The 15,959-nt window shown below is 36.6% G+C and overlaps 1 protein-coding gene across 8 annotated transcripts in view; it reads right to left on the minus strand.

The window, feature by feature from the left end:
* The window catches only part of TAFA5 (TAFA chemokine like family member 5), a 441,406-nt gene that overhangs the window by 196,740 nt on the left and 228,707 nt on the right, over positions 1–15,959 (minus strand). The window lies entirely within an intron of this gene.

Consider the following 15,959-nt stretch of genomic DNA (forward strand, 5'->3'; position numbering starts at 1 on the left):
TGAAAGAAAAAGTCTTTCAAGGTATGACCAAATTTTCAGTCCTTTGGCTCTTGTTTCATCTAAAATGAACGGTAACTCATTCTTTACCTGACTCATATTTGAAGTACCTGGGTTTTTTTATTTTACTAAACTTACTATGTAACCATCCTGCACATGACAGTAAAATGACACTGGCCCACTAGCTCAGTAATGTTGTTTGCTTTTTATTGACTTCAATATATGTAGCTTTTCCTGAACACTAACAATATCCACACCACCGAATTCTGAATTTGGACTGTGCTAAAAGAGGGGATAAAAAAAAAAAAAAAGTTGCAAAAATAATTTCATGAAGAACATTAACCTGAAGTAAATGTTATATATTTAAAATTATATGATTCCTCTGGTACAACCAACAGTATACTACTAGTATACCAAAATACTATCTTTTACAAGCAAGAAAGATACATGGCTGAACTTCAGTGTGCAGAAAGACTTAAAAAGGTCCCAGCTATCCCTTTGTATTACTTTTAATTTCTGGATTTTATGGTACAGTTGTAAATATAATTTCCGATAGACTTTGTCTTTATAGACAAGCAATTATAAACTGTCAGATGAATATGTGCAAAAATACATCCACAATCACAAGACTACTACATTTTGTTTTTTTTTAAAAAAAGATTGGAACAAATGCAATATTGTATTTATTTAAAAAGTTATGCAGTTTAAATAATATTAACAGTGAATTATTTTATGTTGTTGAAATATTGAAAAAGAACAATGAGACAAAAAGCAGAAATTTAAAATCTACTTTAACATCAAAATTAAAAAACCCAAACAAACCACAAACAGAAAGCAACCTGAAACATATATGAATGGCATTTAAGTCTCAAAGCATAATGATATTTCTGTATACCGCTTTTGGTTTTTTTCTATTTAGAATACAAGTTTACCCAGTATATTCTTCTTAGACCCAATTTCTGATGCTCCCTGTTGTGTGGATACTGTTTTGAAACTGTCAGAATAGCAAAATATTGTAGGCTGTCAACAACATTGCGACTGGTTCACTGCTAAGCCACCTAAAATTTATGTTGCTGTGACTGGTACACTGCAGTGAACTACAACACGGAACAAGGTACTCTACAAATTCATGCAAATATATGACATATACGTAAGTAATATGTATTAGGCATTTATCGATACAGATATAATAGTCACGATAATGAACATTCTCACCGTAGTGTTTAATGACTGCTGGCAACTAGACTCATGAGCTATGGTCAGTCCTGGCTTTCTATTCCTTTCCATCTACTCTGTTAATAAAAACATCTTAGGATAAGCACACTGATAAGAGGATTTATACTTTACTGTTGTTTTTTTTTTTCTTTGTTTCCTCCAAAATCTTGGATTAGAAAGCAAAGATTCAGCCAGAAAAAAGGGACACATGGTTTCCCAAATAAGGACAAGGCCAATCCAGCTACACTGAAACATCTTAAACTGGGGGAAAAAAAGCATTCTTTTTTTCCTCCATCTCTAATATATTTCATTCTGAGTTGTAGGAGATTTATTGTTCCCAAGGAATACAGCTGTCTTAGTAGATCATGTAAAAAAGACATAACCAGCGGTAGTTTTAGATCTTGACCCCTTTAGGCTTTTGAACATCATGATTATGGTCCTGCATTGAGAACAGAAATTGAATGGAAACCAAAGAAAAAGTGGAAGCATAAATATGACATGTGTAAATGTTCCTGAGAGTATGGCTTGCCACATAGTCCACTCTCTTTAAGTCTTTATGCTATTGTTCCTTTCATTGAAAGATATGGTGAATCATATAATCTAGGTGAATCATTATATAAACCCCCATTTCAGAGTTACAGCACAGTGAAGGTAAATAAGGACTGTAGTATAGAGAAACAAACAAACAAACAGCGAAGCTTTATGTCAAGATTATTTGTAGAAAGCAAAAAGCTTTCCAAGGAATGCAAGCAGTGACTAGCAGTAAAGAATACCTATAGATAGTCTTTTCTGCTTTTGGATCTTTCCACTTTTAGTTCTGCATAGGATCATTTTGAGCCAACTAGGCTATTTGGGGTTTATTATTATTTTCAGTTGTTTATTTTGTTCAGAGTCGATAATTTCTTTCAGGCATAGTGACCTTTTTTTTAAAAAAAAAATAAACTTTGAAAACTAGGATATCTAAATGGTAGCAATTGTTACACAAAGGTAATGTCACGCTGCCTTTCAAGGAATTTTGTACAGCTCATAAAAATAAGGGTAAATTGGAAAGATTTTTAGAACATTACGTAGATTATTAAAAAAAAAAAAATCATTTCTCTGTTGCCACTCTTGTTTCTATAGCAGAAGAAAATCAAAAGCTAGCATTGAGCTGCAACAGCCCTTCCCACATAGATGACAAATACTTTCTGGTCATTGTGTCACAGGGTGCAAAGACTGCAAGTATATTGAGCACTGTAACATAGTGTACATCCACTGTCCACTGGGCTTTAGATGGCTGTAAAGTATGAAAAGTATTACCTAAAGTTATGGAGGCCCATCTCCAGAGAGAGCCATCCTGTTGTAAAGCACATCCTCTCTGTCTCTCGGTAACTAGAGAGAAAGTCTACAGGAGTACTTTACCTAAATGACATGTATGCTACTTTTGCTTTTTAACAATTTAATCTAGAAATGTAAAGGACAAAATGATGGAACAAAAGGAATATACTCCTGTAAGTACAAAGTTCCAAGAACTAGGATACCCTTTATTTTCAGAGAAGTTAACATAGTGACCTCTTTCAAAGATATTAATGAATAAAGGCCATTCATCTGTGAGCTTCTGAACACTCTCCCCTCCTAAGCACAAAGAAGAAATCTCAAGGCAGCAGTGGGCAGAGTTGCACTGGAGATTTTCCACTTGAGAGATTTAGAGCTATGGAAAATCATAAAGACTCTATATTTTCAGTAGATCATATTAATGTACTTGCAGCACACAAAGCAATTCACTGCCTTCTAACCTGAATGAGACAATCTTTGGGGAAAAAAAGGCAAGCACCATCAGAGAACTCAGATTCATTCTATCCTTGTCTGAAAGTTTTTCTTCCAAGAAAATTTATTTTATAGACCAAGCATAAAGATTATTTCAGAGTTATCCTTATCCAGTTTTCCAAGCTAATGTGTGTAATGAGTGTGTATTTCTTTGTTGTTGTTTTTGTTTTAGTATTATTGTATATGTATATAAAAATATTGTACATTTCATTAATATTTCTTTTATAACTTTATTTTAGTAATTAAGAGCTCACTGGAAGTTATTTGATTTTGTGTTGCCACCATCTGGTTAGTAAACTGAGAAAAGGTTCAGGTTCTTTAATGCTCTTTAGAATCACAGAATCACAGAATGGTTGGAGTTGGAAGGGATCTCTGGAGATCATTTAGTTGAAACCTCTGCTAAAGCAGATTCACCCAGAGCAGGTTGCACAGGATGGCATCCAGGTGAGTTTTGAATGTCTCCAGAGAAGGAGAATCCACAGCCTCTCTGGGCAGCCCGTTCCAGTGCTCTGTCACTTTTAAAGTAAAGAAGTTCTTCCTCATATTCAGGTGGAACTCCCTGTGCTGCAGTTTGTGCCCGTTGCCTCTTGTCCTGTCGCTGGGCACCACTGAGAAGACCCTGGCCCCATCCTCTTGACACCCACCCTTAAGATATTTGCAGGCGTTGATAAGAGCCCCTCTCAGTCTTCTCTTCTCCAGGCCGAACAGCCCCAGCTCCCTCAGCCTTTCCTCAGAAGGGAGATGCTCCAGCCCCCTCATCCTCTTCGTAGTCCCCTGCTGGACCCTCTCCAGTAGTTCCCTGTCTCTCTTGAACTGGGGAGCCCAGAACTGGACACAGCGCTCCAGATGCGGCCTCACCAGGGCAGGGCAGAGGGGCAGGATCACCTCCCTCCACCTGCTGGCCACGATCCTCCTAATGCCCCCAGGATCCCACTGGCCTTCTTGGCCCCCAGGGCACACCGCTGGCCCATGGGCAACTTGCTGTCCACCAGAACTCCCGGGTCCTTCTCTGCAGAGCTGCCTTCCAGCAGGTCACCCCTGGCCTGTACTGGTGCATGGGGTTGTTCCTCTCTAGGTGCTGGACCCTACATTTGCCTTTGTGGAACACCATTAAGTTCCCCTCTGCCCAACTCGCTGACCTGTATAGGTCTCGCTGAATGGCAGCGCAGCCTCTGGAGTATCAACCAGAACAAAGTACTACATTCTTAAAATGCCAGCTGATATGCCCCCTCTCTCCCATCCAGAAACACACATGGAATTCTTTCAGGAAAAGGGCAAACTACAGGATTCTGAATTAAAATTTTATGTCACACTAAGCCAAAAGCAAAAAAAAAAACCAACCCACAATCGTTAAAATTCCAAATACAACAGGATTAGGCTTTCAGCTTTTAGCCTGTACCCATGGACTTGTTTAGAGTAATTGCTGTACTCAGCACCCAGCTTGCTTTTTTTCTGAATCAAGTGCCATTGTTATCAGTTCTGAAACTGCTCTCTCTGAGACTTTCTTGGAAGACTGTAGGAAGCAGTGAGTTTAGGTACATATATTTTGCAGAAATTGCCATAAATACCTCAAGGGAAAACTATTATTTTTTAAGAAGTTCTTTAGTGCATACATTCTTGAAAGAAACATGTTTGTTACTGAAAAGTTTAAAAGTAAATGACATTTTTAATGTTTATTAGCAAGAGCCCTGTCAACCATATGCCATTGCTGATAGAACAAAGCTTTTGAAAGATCTGTGTTTTCTGTCATAAGGAAAACCTTTTAAATAGTAAATATTTTCATATTACATGGAGGATACATGGGATAATATTTTAATTTTCTGTGGAGGAAAACGTTTCTGTTCTCTAACAGAAGATAAAATCTGTCTAATCCACAATAATTACAAGTAGCAAGTTATAGATATTATGAATTTGTAATTTATGCATGCTGAAAACCTGAAGACTTTCCCTGAAAATCATTTAGAGAAATAAAATCAGTTGATGAACTCATGCTATCTGGGGTTACAATGAAAATAAAACTCGATCTAAATACACGTGTCTTTCCAGGGTTTTAGACTTCATGCTCATCTAGAAAATCTACTTCTGAATTGTACATGCAGGCTTATATTATAGTTTCAGTGAACAATTTTCCCATGCATCACCAATTTGATGCCTAGCAACACAAGCTCTTTTAGTTCAAAATGCATCAACTTAGATATTATTAAAATTCTTGGCTAGATTCAGATACTCTTTTGTCAGTGAACACAATGCAGGAGTTGTTTCAAAATCAGATCATAGGAATACATTCAGTAGTTTTCTATTACAATATTGAAGTCTTTCTGACAACAGAGCCATGCCAACTCCTAAGCAGAGCTGTATATCAACAATTCTTACTGAAATAAGCGACAACTTAAGTATCTATCGTCACTCATGATTTTCAGTTTGACTTTAACTTCAGCAACCAATATTTAAACGTTTTCCAATTAAAAAAATAAAAAGCATACATTTCAGTGGAATTTAACATTTTTTATGTTATATATTCTTCCTCAAAGAAAATGTCCCAAAAGATCTCTTACACTGAACATCATCCAATTTCAGACAGTCCTATTACTTTTTCTTTTTCAGTTCTAGTTCAAAATGAGAGAGATTACGGCAAGGAATTGGTTTGCTCCAAAGAACCACACTCAGTTTTAAGCTACAATAACAAAAATTGTGGAAATCCAACTACTATAAAATAAGAAAGAGCAACTCCCACGAAGCTTCTGAAAAAACATGTTTAAACTAAAGTAACAGACCAGAATTGGCTCAGCATCTGTAACCCAGTATGGGGAAAACCTGTTGAAATGAATCAGCACAATTTCAGAATAACTATATACATAAGAACATCACTTCAATCTTAACTTATGTGATACAAGGGCATTTCAATTTTTCAATAGAATATATTCATGGAAATACACTGTTTCCCTTTTCTGTTACTAAAATCACTGATACTGAAAGCAGTTCTTTCCAAGATGCTTCCTGTATCATTTAGGACCTTGTATCTTTCTGTTGAAACAAACATTACAGCTGTTTAAGGAACAGACTACACAAAGCGATTCTTCATGCTAGTGTAGTTAGACAACCTGTTTGAAATAAATAATCTTTACCAGTTTCTCTTGAGGGTATGACTGTGCTGTCAGTAGAGACAGGACCAATGTCACTGCCTGAAACAAAAAGTAACTAATTTGCATAATCCTAATTTACTGATGTAACCAACAGGTGCTTAGTAAACTAAAAGGCAGCAGACAAATTTCTCAAAACTTTCCATAGATTTTCTTCATTACAGGTTCAAAGCTATACTTGGCTGCAATCAACCTTACTGTGTGACCTCTGTAGCTTCCCAGTCTTAAAAGGAGCGATTTAGGATTTTAGTGGTATAAAAGAAGTTGTCTCAAAAAATGTGTCTTTAGTGCTCATTTTATTAAGGAAAACTCACTGTAGAACCCAGTTAAGTAAAACTTATGAATAAAATAAGGAGAAAAATATGATGAATGCCTTTTCCTTCTAACCGTCAGTTTAAGTATTTTTAGAGTTCCACTGCAATGAAACAGTACATTATGTCCCCTTAGTAATTACTAATCTGATTGCAATTTTCAGACTACCACTTAGCCATCTCAAGCACATAAACAGCACAGACATTAGGAGGATATAGTCTCCAGCCCTTCCATTCTGAAATAAGCAGTAAATTTTAATTAAGATAGATCCTACCCTTCTAAATACTTTCACAGGAAAGAAAATAGTCTGTGGAGATTCAAGATACGTTCAGGATCCATTTTGAGATTTCTTTTTCTGACAGATAAGACTAATGCCCAAACTTATTACACCTGATACTGCTATTGTATGTAATTGCTTAATATTTTGTTGTATAATTAAGAATAATTTTCCCTCTATCTTACTATTCAAACCATAACAGAAAAATAAATGTAAAAGCAAAGTTCAGTAAAAAAAAAATCAAGATTTATGTTTCTGAAGGTAATTATCAAACAGAATTGCTACAAAGAGAAATTCCACACCAGAAAAGGCTTGAAAAATCAAGCCAAGGATGTATAGATAAATGTGAAAGCAAGGCATTTACATATATAAACCTAATTCTAAATATTTTTTCCTATTTGGTACACTACGTTTTAAAGTAATTAATACCGATCCCATGTTTCAGGACGTGACAATGTCATTTCTCAAATTCCCATAGAGTCTCAGGGCAAAAAGAACACATTCGATATGCTGCATTTTACAAAAAAAAAGCAAGAAAAAGAAAACCATGGCTGAAGCACAGTATTAAGAGAGATACTCATGGCCTTAGTGAGGGCTACAACAGGCCTTGCTGTCCCTGCCTGGCACACCCTGCCCACAGCCCAGGGCTCCACGCCAGCCACCCCTGGGCTGCCAAGCCCCATCTCAGCAGCACCACAGCAGGGCTGGCCTCCAGTTTTGAGTTTCCATGTCTCTTTTTGGACAACGACCTAAAAGCAGAACTTGCTAATAAGGAAATCATGTAACTAATGCTATCAAAAATAAGTGGAAATGGCAAGGCATTCGAGTCCTTTCTCTCTAAGTACATTCTGCCTCTGTGTAAGTCAGTGTGAACTGCAAATCTCAGCTACACAGGGCTCCTCCAAGAAGGACCTGCAGCTCCGACGGTGCCCTGTTCACTCCTCTTTAGTTTAGTTAATTGTTTAGCAGGTTTAGTTAATTGGCTCTGGAGGCCTCTATTGGTTACAAAAAGGAAATAACTGCTTGAATTCAGGATTAAAACGAAACTATGCTTATTTACATAAGTTTGGAAGTGGCTGTCTATCACGTTCCTAAAAATACTTAAAACTGTTAACAAAAGAAAAAGAAAGAAGAAAAAACAACCTTCCATGTCTTTACCAGCCTCTACATGTAAAATAAAGCTAGTCTGTTTATAAAACAAACAGAATAGCCATCGGGGTAAAAATGTTATTGGAGGGATGCTGATATTTCTCCTGAGAAAGACAAGAATAAAAAGCACAGGTTTGTCTAAAAAGCTCCTGACATTTGTTGGAACCAGAAGTTGTATGTCGGGAAGGAAAAGTCTGTTGTGTTAGCAAAATATGTCACTGCAGGGAGCATGAAATCAGACTGAAGGAACATGCAGATAAAGCCATATATCAGAAGCAGATATAATGTAGCAGCACAGGTAAAACATATTTTTAACTTCTCAGGTTTTCCTTTTTACAGTCAAACTATGTGTTGTTCTGGAATGACCTGATTGTTACTCCAGAATGACTAGAAAACTATTTACATAAGTAACACAGACTTTAAAATGTCATCATACAAGTGCCCTTCCTACAGGTTTCAAGAGCTGCACTGCAAGATCCTGGGTTCCACAGCAGATTTAGGGTAAGATTTGGTCCAGTATGGGTCATGTGGGAAAGGAGATTCAACATGCTGAAATTGTGTTTTGATAGATCCTGTTGATATGGTTTAGTCCTTAAACTGCAGAAATAACAACCCCAAATTTCTAATTACGATCAGCCAGGAGGTAAGTTATATCATACGCAACAAGACCTGCGTCATTACTCCATGTCTGTTGGCAGGTTTGAAAACCTGGTGGCCAAAATATGCAGCTGAAAACAACAGCTACCTAAGTATCCAGCCTTGTTAGCATGCCATATGCTAACTCATACCTATGAATTAATAAAAATCAAATGATGGAAATTTTCCATGGAAAATACCTGTGAATTAATAAAAAAATCAAATTATGGAAATTTAAGGACAAATTTGATCACATAAATCATCCACTGTACTTTTAGCAGATCTAAATAATTTCTTTAAAAGAAGCTTGTTTGAATACTGCTTGTAACATTACTCTTAACTTGTTGCAAAAGCCTATGACACAAATATTTATTTTCTTTCTAGTGATGGCACTGTGATGCAGTTGGTTTTTTTGGTAATCCAGATGGTAGGTTTACCCTGAAATCACCAGATAACAGAGAAAGTGTACTAGTAGCTGGTGTTATTCTTTGGCCATTTTTTTCTTGGAAAGAGTCCATAAACATTCTCCATACAAAATACAGTCTCTCAAGACTTTGCACTCTGTTGTACTGCACTTACTGAGAACATATAGGTAGAACAGCTCACACATAACCACAGGGAAATATAAACTTATCTTACTAACACTGCAAAAGTAAACACTGAAGTAGCATGGTAACCATATTCAAGAAGGAAACAAATTTCAACACTTTTAAATGTCTACATTTGAGAAGAAATAATCCCCCTGAGTAATCTATGACATTAATTAGAGGTATTATGGATGAACCGAAATCAGGGTTTGACGCTAAAAATATTAAGCAGACAAAGGATCCTCAGGCCCAAAAGTTCAACAGGCAGAATTTGCTCCTTTTGAAGTGCTTCTCTCTCTGCTGTCGTTGTAAAGGAAGTTTATGGTGCATAGGTTCAATTAAACTGGTGCTAGCATGAATTCTCAAATCAAGCACATCATAAGGACCAGAACAGAATATCATGTATCTGCTGCATCTGCCATATCTTCTTTTTTAGCTTTCAGAGTTTCATTATTGATCACACAAGAACAGTGTAAATTCCTCAGCAGTACCTTCCTCTCCACATTTACTTCATGGAGCAATGAAGTCCCTCATTTCGGTGCTATGCTGACAACATGGCTAGGTTTAGCACATGAGCCCCACTATTAAAGGCAAATCCCTGGGGTTTTAGAAAATTACATTGTCTTACAAGTTAAAAAAACCAGATGTAGTATACTAAATAAATATAACCTTTCTGTTAGACTGATAACAAACTGCAGCACCAGCTAGAGGAAGTGAGCTTGCCAGGCTCCTTAACTGATGGATTTGAATGATGGCTTTCATTTTAAAGGGTTTGTCTGGGAACAGTGCTTTACACAAGTGCGACAGAGAAGCATGAGTATGCTGGTCATTATTTCAGCTGTTCTACAGATTTGGAGGAGTGATTTTCTATGGTCAGCTTCACTGCAGCATTTTCCATTTCTGTTTTGCTCAAAATTACTTACGAAGCAGGTGCATGCTGAAACTAAAAGTTTTCATGGATAAATCCATGATTTTTATATCATCATTCCTCATCCTCCAAGAAGATATCCATTTATGGGATAAGATTATCTTCTACACAACCCAGAGGAGAGTGACAGCAAAGAGGTTGTAGGTTGCTCACGTAATATCCAAGGCTGCCCAAAGACAGTGCAGTGAACAAAGACTACCTACATTCAGCACACCCACCTTTACAAATGAGTAAAGGGCTCAAGATTAGAGACACACACAATACCTCTTCCTGTGACCATTTATTAGGAACAATGTCTTCCACTGACACAACTAAGTGTTCAGTCATTGCGTACTCACAACATTCATAATTTCACCTCTACGCCATATAGAGGGGCTTACCCTCAAAGAAGGTACATGTCATGTATGTTCACACCAGATGTAAAAATAATCTCAAGATACTGACAAGCTGAAAACTTTTTATGTGTACAAATCCATTCTGTGCTAGACTTGGCAGCTGTAAAATAGACACAAACATAAATACTGACAAAAGCAATACTTCAAGGTATGTGTTCATACCATAGAAGGGAATGTTAAGAAGTCTTTGCACCGATAAACTTTTTAAAAACTTCACATTAACATTTATTATTATTCCCTCTATAACAAAGTCCATCTTTTTATGTACTGCTTATCAGTTTTACTAGCTAATAAAAGTTAAACTATGCTATCAATTCCCAATGAATGCCTAATATATAATACTTCCTCAGATCAAGGTCCTTAATAAAAAGAAACAAAAATGAGGTCTGTCACTGTTTTACTTGGCATCGTGATGAGCTAAGTTTACTATTGCTCACGATGTACCATCTTGAAACACACTTCCTAAGACATAGATTATACCATAGTTAACAGTTTTCTAAACACAAAAAATGCCTACTTAAACACAGATACATATATGCATACACATGTACTACTTCACAGAAGGATGTGTTGTACTGTATGACCTTGAAGACGATTCATAATGTCCTGCTTCTCATATTGATCATAAGATACAAGCTACTTCCCAAGAACCTTCAGAACAGCTGTTACACCACAGAGTCAATCAGTAAATCTGTTAGTGGTGGTGTGGTCCCCCAACCCCCTGCATCTAACCTTTATTTCCATGACAGTGCTCAAATTATAACCAACACTGATGTTTGTAATAGATGCAACGGATACGTCTGGTCATGATAGCTGTATCAGACTTAAAGTGGATTTGGGGGAGACAGATAATGAGATGATAGCCAGGGGCTAATTCTAACAATGCATCCACCTAACAGTGCTGGATGAAAGTCCAGCTCAAGCCAGGTCTGAAAGAAACTGACTTCTGTAGTTGATACGCAAAGGTGGCTGTAAGTCCATTCTCTTACTCCATGAACAGTGGACAGCGCAGGGCCCGTGGAGCTCTCCTGCACGGCAGCAGCTGCACACCAGGATCTCCCCTTGAGTACGGACACCTCTCAAGGTTACTGTGCAAGGCTGAGAGATTCCTTGTGGCAACAGATTCTCAGTGAATGATTAATAGCATGAAGTTTGAAATCGTAGCTAAGTAAAGGATTGATTGTGCACATATAATCCTTTAGATATAAACCATTGACCAAGCCAGAGACCTAGCTGCAACTAAACTCTCCTCTGAGGAGTTTATAGTGCAAAGGGGTCCTTTCTGAACCTCATGACTCAACAGGAGGGTCTTCTTGACAGCTTTGTCTTACCCTGTCCTCTGTGCAGTAAATAATCAAGTATGTCTTGCCATCAAATCTTGTTAAACCACTGTTGCATTTACTATCAAACTTTGTTAAATGGCTGATTTATACAATAAACATACTGTTGTTTCTCTCTTATGAGTGGTGTGCCACTCCTTCCATGACTGTTCTTTATAATGCTGTAGTGAATGGATGCAGTATTTTTACTTCACAATGTATGACTTCTAGTCCAACAGAGAGAAAAATTTTGAAGTAGAAACTACCTGTTTAAGAAGAATTCCCACCTATTTCTAAAGGAATGCATATGCAAAAAAGAATATATGTCAGGTCCAAGTCTGGCATTAGCTATGCTTTGTATTGTTTGTTCTCACCTACTTGCTAGAAGTTTATCACCACAATACCGGCTGTAGTAAATATTAGTGTTCTGAATGTGTCTGGTGGATGACACTAAACTATCCTCTCAAATTTGGGATTAAGTGTACCATAAACCATCACAAACTATATCTCACCTTTCATCAGCTAAGTCTCTAAGAAGAGATACTAAAACGATGTAAGATTTGATCCACTCCATGGGTCACACTGAAGCAGAACTGACCAGCAGGTCTCCAGTGCAGAGGACAACGTGAAACCTGCCAGGTTAAAGATCATTGAGTGTAACTACATGTTGATCGTCATCCAGAGGAAATGCTGAAGAAAAACTGTTAACATTATGGAGAAGCATTAAAATTGTCTGCCTTCCTTTTGGTGAATATACTTAATATGTTTAGGTTGGTGATACTGATACTGCATTTCTGTGCTAATGGTATGTAGGCAGGAGAAAGTATAAAATTCATGGACAGGAGAATGATCCCACAGGGATAAGTAAGAAAGCAGCAAAGAGAGATTTATTGAATGAATGTTTGCACTCACCAGATATAATAAAACTTGAACAATATCAAGCAATTCATGTACATATATGAGATACACATGTTGACCACCTATGGCCTGCCCTTCTTCTTTTAATTTTCCCAATGGCAATATAACATCTTGAACGAAAACTGACGATAAGCTGGTAGAAATCAGAACAGAAAAGCCGGCAATAAATATTTCATTAAAAAAGGTTTTCTGAAAGGCCATATAACCTTTTGTCTAAATTCTTCAAATCCAAAATGTATTAGGTTCAAACAAAATAAAGTTATTTTAATTAGGTATAATCTGAATTTATACAGCAACCATTAAAGGGAGAGTCATTATGACACTGAGACAAATCCAATCATTTAGGCCAAAGACTGAGTAGAGTACCTCCAAAGAAAATAGGCCAATACAAGTGTGTATTACCTAAGGGACAACTAAGGGTTGTAAACTGAATGATTAATCACAGCTGTAACTACACATCACAGTATTTTTGTGTATGTTGACAAACATACATGCATATATTGGTCTTGTCCCGGGGAGGAAAAAAGCATAGGGCGACAGCCTTTTTGCAATATGGAGAACATCACCCAGCCTCATTGCAAGAGAGCCATGCACAGAAAGCCATCACTGTGTTATTATCAGTAAGATGAAGGAGTGCATTAAATAACAATTACATGGTCTTGGTTTAAAACAGGAATGGCAATCAAAAGACTAAGATTCAGTTTCTGATGTTGCCATATATCTTCTGTACTGTCTAACCGTTTTGCTCTTGTTAACAGGAGGATACAGCACTATTTTCCGTGAAACTACACCACCGTCAAACTCACAGTAGCCCAGAGCTGAAGCCATGAGAATTGTAGTGTTAATCAAAATTCAGTTGTTCTAATCTGGTGAAACCTAATGAATTAAAGAACTACAATCCTTCTCTAGTCTTAAGTGAAAACTGTTGTACATCTTCTGTTCAACATGAATCTTTGCACAATGACTAATCTTGTTCCCAATAAAATCAATGTAAGTTTTACCACTAACTTCATAGTCAGCAAATTCAACAGAATAGAAAGTCTCCACACTCCCAGCACCAGCCCTTTAGCAAATTTGTGTGGCATCTTAAATAACTGTGGTTCTGACCAAGGGCATTTCTCAAATGAATTCCTATCCAAATGAAAGCTCTATTTTAAGAACCATCCACTTTGCCTGACTTTGTATGTACCAGAAGTCATGGCAGCAGCTCTGTACAAAGGTGCTCTGGGATCAGGAAGCAGAGAGAGATACAAAGCCGAAGGCACACTTCTTCAGAATGAACTGTATGACAGCTCTATGGTCTCTATCTTTTTTTGGACTAGGTGACCTCCAGACACCGCTTCCAACCTAAATAATTCTATGATTAAATGATTCAAATAATGTAACACTACACACTAGTGCACACTGCGCATACACTGTATTTATACTGTCATATACATAACTGCTTGCTTATGGTGGTTGATGCTTTAGTCTTTAAAACATGTGAATTTGGTTCACCGCTTCTATTCTAGCAATTTCAAGTAGACAGTTTCTCTTTTCTACTGCTTACCAATTCCATATACTAACATCAACCTGCTATAACAGAACTGCTTTGTTGATTTGAAATAAGATTATTCCAATACCATTCAATTTAATACCCAAATTCTGATATCTTCAATCAAATTAAGCTGGTCACTGCTGGAAAAGCAAATTCAGCAAAAGATCCAAAGACCTTTATAAGAATATAATGCATACATAAACTATTTCTAGACTATGCAAACCTCCTTAAGAGAATATAAAACTACATGTATTATAAAAACAGTATATATATATATGTATATAGTACCTGTGGGTATAATGTATAATATAAACTGTGTATACTTTAAAGTTGTTAGCCTATATTCAATACTGAAAGAAAATCAGATATGCTGGAAATTTGCAGTAGTATCCAACCAGAACATACAAGTAAAATTATTGCCTAAATGGCAAATATAAATAAATATGTGTACATATATATGTATGTTTATGTATGTGTGTGCTTCTATATGTTTTGTGGATGGATTATAGACAACATCTACTAGGAAAGAAGAGTAAATATGGATGAAATACATATATTGTGAAGGGATGTTTTAATGTACACATATTGCATCAAGTTGACATGTATGCATTGCTCATAAAGACCTTACACACAAAAATGTATATACTGCTACTAACTTACATTATTCTATAGAGATCGGCAGTACCGTTTCCCCTGCAGTGTGGCCCAGTTGTATATGGCTATATAAACACAAAGCAGTGAAGAACCAGGCCTTTGAATTGCAAGGAAGGGGAAATTTGGCTCCATTTTCAACAATGAATATTTAATGGTTCCCTGTTCCACTTACATCTGACAATACTTCCTACCAATTATCCTTTTCACCAACTCTAGCAGTAAAGACAAGAATAAAATATCAGAACTGGACTGGTTGCTTAACCCTTCACATAAATCTCTGCACACTCAGGCAAATGCAATAAAGTCAGAGCGCTTTTTTTTTTTTTTTTTTTTACACAAAAAAGCAAATGTAATAAAGTCAGAACACTTTTTTTTTTTACACCAAAAAGTTCTCTTTTTTGATACAATTGCATGACTGATATGTTGCACCCTCTCCTATGCAATGAGAGTTTCATAGACATTACTGAGATTGTATATATAATCTTATATGCATAGATGCATGTCCATATGCACAAAGACAACACAGACGCATATCATATCCCACCATATCCTGGGATAAGATATTTCTCAAGGTTTTTTTTTCTTTCCTCTTATTAGAAAAAATAATTGATAGTAGTTACTGTTTGATCAATACAAAACTGGAAAAAAAAAAAAACACAACAGTAAAAAAGAGAAAATCCTCAAGATATCTAGGCAACCAATCCTCTCCACATTGTACAGCTCTCTTGAGTGAAGAGACTTCCTTGGAGCTGGTGAAAAATTAGCATCTTTGCCAAAGTCCCTTGGTGACAAAAGACACAGATTTTGATATTTCAGCTCTAAACAAAAAGAAGTAGAACCAACAAAACATAAAAGAAAATAAATCTATTTAATAATCTGATTAGCTTTTACCTTCCAGTTTTTCAGTGATGGAGCTGTATCCAGTGACAATGTAAACATTTTACTTTGCACAATGTAAGAACCACAATAGAAGAGTGTAATTAGTGCTGGAAAGACATTCTCAAGGAAGTACTTTGATTTCAAAAGACTGTTGGAGTGATTGTCACCCCTGCTGTGCTTGGATTCTCTCTTGATGTGCACAAAGTGTGA

Source organism: Falco naumanni, chromosome 5, assembly GCF_017639655.2.
Source record: "Falco naumanni isolate bFalNau1 chromosome 5, bFalNau1.pat, whole genome shotgun sequence".
NCBI classification, from domain to species: domain Eukaryota; kingdom Metazoa; phylum Chordata; class Aves; order Falconiformes; family Falconidae; genus Falco; species Falco naumanni.